This window comes from Pinus tabuliformis, chromosome 7 (assembly GCF_031772625.1).
Source record: "Pinus tabuliformis cultivar Carrire ecotype Pingquan chromosome 7, CPIR1, whole genome shotgun sequence".
NCBI lineage: Eukaryota > Viridiplantae > Streptophyta > Pinopsida > Pinales > Pinaceae > Pinus > Pinus tabuliformis.
In genome coordinates, this window is record NC_142293.1 from 1,319,708,036 (window position 1) to 1,319,714,812 (window position 6,777).

Consider the following 6,777-nt stretch of genomic DNA (forward strand, 5'->3'; position numbering starts at 1 on the left):
CATGTGCTCATTGTGCAGAAACAAAAACAGTCGAGACAAAGGTCAGGGAAATGGCGCACAACCTGCATCTATTGAGCATCCATCCACCTCCAGAGTGATATGAAACCCCTCCAGTGAGTCGAGGAGACCTTGCTTAGATAAAGAATCTGCAACAATGTTGTGTTCTCTATGTGAGTGTTGAATAGAGATGCCCAGTAGTGTGTCCTGCGAGTTCTTGAGGTACCTAAGCCAGTTCTGAAGATGTGGATGTGAAATGTGAGAGGATCCCAAGATATGGTTGCTGATGGGTTGGAAGTTGATGGGTTGGAAGTCTCCGTATATGTTGATGTTGTGGATCTCTAGAGACTCCGCGAACCAGAGTAGCCCGCAAATCCCAGGTTGAGTATTTCGTGGCTGCATGATCAAACACACGAGGGACTTTGAACACATAGTTGTTAAATTAAAGTGGCGCCATTATACACCACCTAAAACCTTAACTTATGACCACACTCATCATGGCCTGCAATGCAATGACCAAATGACCATCCGAATTCAAAGCCAGAATCAAATGAAATATTAGATGATTTTACTATGCTTCGTCAGTTGACATGAAATGGTGGACTTCACAGCTTCGCCAAGAACATGTACATTGAAATGGTTTTTATTTCCTTTTGCTGTAATTTATTTGATGGTATCAAGAAACTGTTTAGTTATTATTTTTTTTGAAAACATGTACATTGAAATGGTTTTTATTTCCTTTTGCTGTAATTTATTTGATGGTATGAAGAAACTGTTTAATTATTATTTTTTTAAAGGGTTTATTAAGTGTTTTAATTATTAGTTTTTCATTAATTATTAATCTGATGGTCTATAATTTTTCAATCATTTAATATTTCATCCCGTGATACAGATTAGTACACAGTAGTAGTTAGGGAAATTGTTTTCAAACAGAAACGCCTTAAGGCTTAATAAAATACGTTATTATCAAAAAGAGAAAGAAAATATTTGCTTCTAATCATCCACCGTACAATTATTCATAATTTTATTTTATTAAGTTCTAACAAATACAGAAATTTCACCAGATTTTTAATTCCATGAAAATAGAATATTCAACTTAACAATAAAACTTGGACACGATAGATAAAAGCAGCAATTGTAAGCCTCAAAGAGACTTTAGAATGATATATTTTGATTTTCCTTTCAATAGAGTAAAAATTTCAACGGCTCAAGTCCCAGTCTCAAGTAAAATTTAAGATAACATAATTTATTAAGAGAGAAATATTATATAAATTTTAAACCACTTTTATTTTATTAAAATTATTCTTTTTTTTATAAATATAATATCATCTATTTAATAATAAAATTTATTAAATTTAATATCATGAACATAAACCTGAGATCATAAGCATATAATGTTATGTTATAAGTATCATAATTATTAACAAAATTTAAAAGATTAAATTGAAAATTATAATTATAATGGTAAATTATATTAAACAAGGCCGCATAGCTAGCATTCCCTGCCACTTAGTTTAATTATTGAATTTTGACCAACTCCCACATTTGAATAAGGGCTACAAAGTAGCTATAGCTACTTTCGTTTAGTTTAAATATAGTTAAATTAGAGTAAAAGCAATAAAAACAAATAAATATATATTAATAAAAATTACAATTACAATAAAAAGATAATTCATGATTGCATTATCTTTGGCTAGGCAAAGATAATAAGAACTCCATTTGTAGATGGTTTTCTTTATAAACTTTATTATCATATTTGTTCATTTTAATCTATTATTTATATAGATTTAAATGGAAAATTTATTTTTTTGACAAAAGGTACAACTACCTTCTGGAAACGCTCTCATGGGAAAAAACAGATGTGTGGTGTTCTATTAAAATATAGTTAAATTAACTTAGTTTAAATATAGTTAAATTAAAATATATGTTAAGGGAGTGGTGGAAAATTAGGTTTACCTAGCCAAATGTGGGACAAATATCACCTAGTTCTTGACTAAGGGAGCTTGAAGTACTCCAACAAATACATGGTTTTGACTTAATATTTCCAACTTCAAGTGAATTTTATATATGGTTTTATGATATTAAATAATTCAATAAATATTGTTTAGATAGTGGTTAAATAAAGTTTAAATGTTAAATCATTGAATGCGTTGGATTTAAAAACTATTCTATAATGATATTCCACATTACACATTGATGAAGGCTAGGTTATGATGCATGCACTAGATTATAATTCAAATCAATGGAATAAGTCTCTCCTTTCAAATTCTAGTTCATCGTTATGATATATTTAATTTTGTTTTTAATCCATTCTATAAAATGACTATTCTTTGATTGGATAATTTATTTCACCTATTGGTTAGAATGACATTATTAGAGATAATGGTTACCAATTAACTCTTTATGTGGTGATTTTGGTATGGCGATCAATGGTCTATAATATTGATTGTTTGCTAAGAATGCGTTTTAGGATGGACATTGATCATGTTAGCTATATTAATTAAATTCATAGACAACCATTGATGGTTGGGTCAATCAAAATATAGTCACTAATGCTATAATTTTTAATGATAAATATTTAGACAATTTCTTAATTACTAACTGAATAAAATATAGATACAAATTCATTAAATTAGAACTATCAACAATCATCAAATTAGAACTATCTTGTTGTTTTCCTAATTGGTTAGAAGATTTAGAAACCATATAATATATTTTCCTACAAATTTCTTAAAAGAAAAAAAACTAAATTACAACCAATTTTATTATGAATTCCAATTTCATTACTCGCTAGTTAAAGTATTATATGGAAGAGATTAAAATTTAAAAAAATAAGCCAAAAAAAATAATTTATTGTAAAAATAAGAAATAAATAAATAAATAAAATTACTGTGAAAATGAAAATTTAATATGACAACTATTTATTTCATTTTTATACTTACTTTTAATGAAATTTTTTATTTTTAATATAAAAATTAAAAAAACATAAACAAACAATGTAAAAATTAATAACACATCAAAGTAACTTTGATGGAAGGGGAACTATGAATTTTTGAATCATTAATCACTCCTGTACTGCAGAAAAAACAGTCAATAGCATCCTTGTCCTTTCTATCTTCAGTATTGTCTAACTGGATCCATCGACCACTAGGGAGAATTAAGTTTCAACGGTTCAATATTCTTAATGGCTGAATTAGACTAAATTGCCGAATTTTCGAATTCTTCAGCCCGATTTGGCCAAATTTGGTAACTATGTATTGTATAACGTCATTAGATCTGTGACCAGGCCGATCAAAATTGCTCTGTTGGGGCGTGGGCAACACGACGAGTTTCTGAGTGCCTTCCAGCTTCACCTCAATGACCACACAATGCTCCAAGTCCTCCTCGATGCTGCCCTTCAGATTCAAAGGAGCACCAACAAGTGAAGGCCAATGGTAAGGCAGAGTTTCTAAGTTATTATGAGAGTTTCGTTGATGCTAGAAAGCACACGCCAACAGATCATATTAGCATCGCAGTTGAAGGAGGATGGTTTGACTATTCAAAAGCCACTCACAGTACGAGGAAATTAATTGGCTATTGTACCAGACAAAGTTTTTAATGGCTACCTCTATTCATACATATTGATGTTTCTCATGCTCTGTGTTGACAAATGAGCTTCCAGAGGAGATTTTTGGTACATAACGCATGGGTATTTGGTTCTTGAGAGGCTTGGCCACTGGGCTTATCATTTTCTTTTGCGAGGATTGACTCCCATATTTTGTCACCTAATTAGATGGTGAATATAGTATTACATGGTTCTCTTGCCAAGGTGCCACTTCAATTTGTTCTGCATGTACAATGGTTCTCTCATGTGGGTTCTTGTGGAATTGTCGTAAGGGGATAGAGGCACAAACTAGTTCTAAAAACAAACAACGTTCTATTAAAACGTCCTCCCGGCCACCCGCTCTTTCTTTGGATAATGTTGTTCTTGTTAACATAATTACAAGTCTACAGAAGAGACCTTTAGTTGGCATATGGTATTTTATTGATATTAGTGACTCAGATATGAGAGATTTGGTGGGGAAAAAAAGGAAAACCATGATGGTTTACATGACGACTGTCGTTCCGCTTCTGAAGGGATGGTACAATTTCCATTTTCTAAGTTAGGAGGTCTTAGAAAAAATCAAATTGCTGCCATGGATTAACGAAAAGAGCTTCCTCACGTTGCACCACTAGTACATTGGGTATAATTCACTCCACAATACACCCCAGAATAAGCTCATTTGGGTGAAACTTCCCAGCCTTCCCATTGAACTCTGGATGAAACAAGTCTTGATGGACATTGGAAATGATATAGGCAAATTTGTGTACATGGACCCTTGTTGTTTGGCTGCACAGGAAAAAAGGGTGGCCTAGATCCTAATTGAGAAAGAATATCATGGTAGGCATTTATTCTAGGGGGATACACATTTGTCTCAGGGATTAGACTTTTGGCGAGTTCCTTTTTGGTGATCACACTACCACCATACTGGGCATCTGTTGGCACAATGCCCTTGTAGGCTGGGCAGTCTACTACATGGCAGACCCATCATCAGTCACCCAAGGGGTCGTGATGGTGGAAGCAGTCCTTCACCAAACATTCAGAAGCCTATCCCTTCCCGAAGGCAACATGCAGGTATTCCACGTAATTCTTTTCCACATCGCTCTTATACTCTAAACTCTTCCTTAAATGGATCTTCGCCTATTATGGTTCCGTCGTCCCCATTATAATCCCTGAAGACGGACTCTCAAGATCAACCCTGAAAATACACTCAAGTTGCCACTCCTCCCCATGTGGACATTCTTCCACCCCACCTGATGCTTGGCCTTCCTTCCACCTCACATATCCTGTACGTTCCATCCTTTTCACCTTGATTATTTGCAAACAGGGGTAAAGGGCCAAGGACCAACACCACCCCACCTAACTCACCACTAAACTCTCCTACAAAATCTATCAGTAGTGACCTGGATTTTCTACTCAATAGAAAATCCATGGACTTACGTACTCTCACCATCCACAAACTTGATGGATCACCCACTACGCACATTAGTCCTACATCAGCTTGTAACATTACTGTCAGACGCACTCAAAACCGTGGGAGCAGACATTTTAGGGGATGACCTAGACCTAAACCAAACCCCTTCACCTCCCCCATGGACAGTTTTTTCACTGATGTTCCTATTACTGACATCACCCCCTCATGGGGCCTTAGAGCATAGCAACTCAAGATGGCATCCCCATGACATTCATCCTTTCCCTGAATATACAGGGATTGGGGGCTGCCTTGAAATTTCGATCCCTCAAGAGTATTTTTGTCTCTCTTCGTCCTTCTATCATTTTTCTACAAGAATCTATGCACTATGTCCCGCATGTTATATTATATTTCAGGAAAATGTTCCCAAATTGGCACATATTCGCCACCAGGCTGTTGGGCTCTTTGGTGGTTTTGTGGCAATCTGGGACCCTATATGGGTCTATCTCAAAGCTTACAGTTGTTTCGCGGGAATTCTACTTGAGGGTCACATCCAGGGCTTGGAAGGACGCATACATATTCTAAATACATATGCTCCTTACAAGGAACAGGCCATTTTCTGGGATCGTCCTTTCTCCTCCGGGATTATGCAACTTACCTCCATCATCATCGTGGGAGATTTGAGTTGTACTATCGCCTTGGAGAAAACTTGGGGTCGAACCAAAAGACTTGATCCACTAGAGGGAATGTTTAGGGACACCCTTCTTACATACAATTTGTAGACATCTATCCGGAGGTTATGGTCCCTACATGGGACAATGGGCAGGAAGTTGCAGCGTATTTCACCAAGAGACTAGATCGCTTTTTAATTCATGAAAATTTGATTGAGCATCTGGGGGAGGTACAGAAAAATATCATCAGTAATTTCTTATCCAACCACAAGCCTATTACTGTGGCCTGAAAGAAGCCTCTAGTGCGTCCTGGAATGCCTTTCAAATTTAATAGAATTTGGTTAGAAGATTTGGATTTCAACACTCTGGTTTGGGAATCTTGGAACTGTGGGAGTGTTACTAGTTCCTCACCCATGGATCATATCCTTGATAAACTATAGTCTCTCCATGGGGTGGTGATATCTTGGAAGAAAAATAAAAATATATCTATGAAAAGAGAAATCAGCGATATTCAAAGTGAAAAGGATACCCTTCTCCCACTTATGGCCTCCGACAACATTCTTGCTTCCATCCGAATTCACATTCGAGAATTAGAGATTAAAAGAGATTGTGTCTTAGATATTGAAGAAGCCTCCTGGTGCCTGAATAGCTAGGTTATCTGGATCAAGGAGGGAGACAAAAACACCAAATTTTTCCATCGATTTTCAAACCATATGCATAATATAAACTCTATTTGGGGAATTTCAGATGATGCGGGGGCATATATCCACTCACAAGTTGATATCTCAAAAGTTGCCACCATACATTTCAAGACAACTTATGAAAGGAATGACAACATTGTGGCAAGAGACCTCATTTGGGGGATCGAACATCCCCTGATTATGTTTGACCAGGACTCGAATGAGGATCTTTACAGATGCATCTCAGAAGATGAACTTCTCTACATCCTTAAATCTTTTAAAGGGGACAAAAATCTTGGACTAGATGGGTGGACCGTGGAGTTGTTCACACATTTTTTTTATCTTTTAAAACAGGATCTCATTCATATGATGGAGGAATATAGAATAACTGGGTATGTACACCACCGCATCAAGTTGACCTACATTGCTCTCATCTTG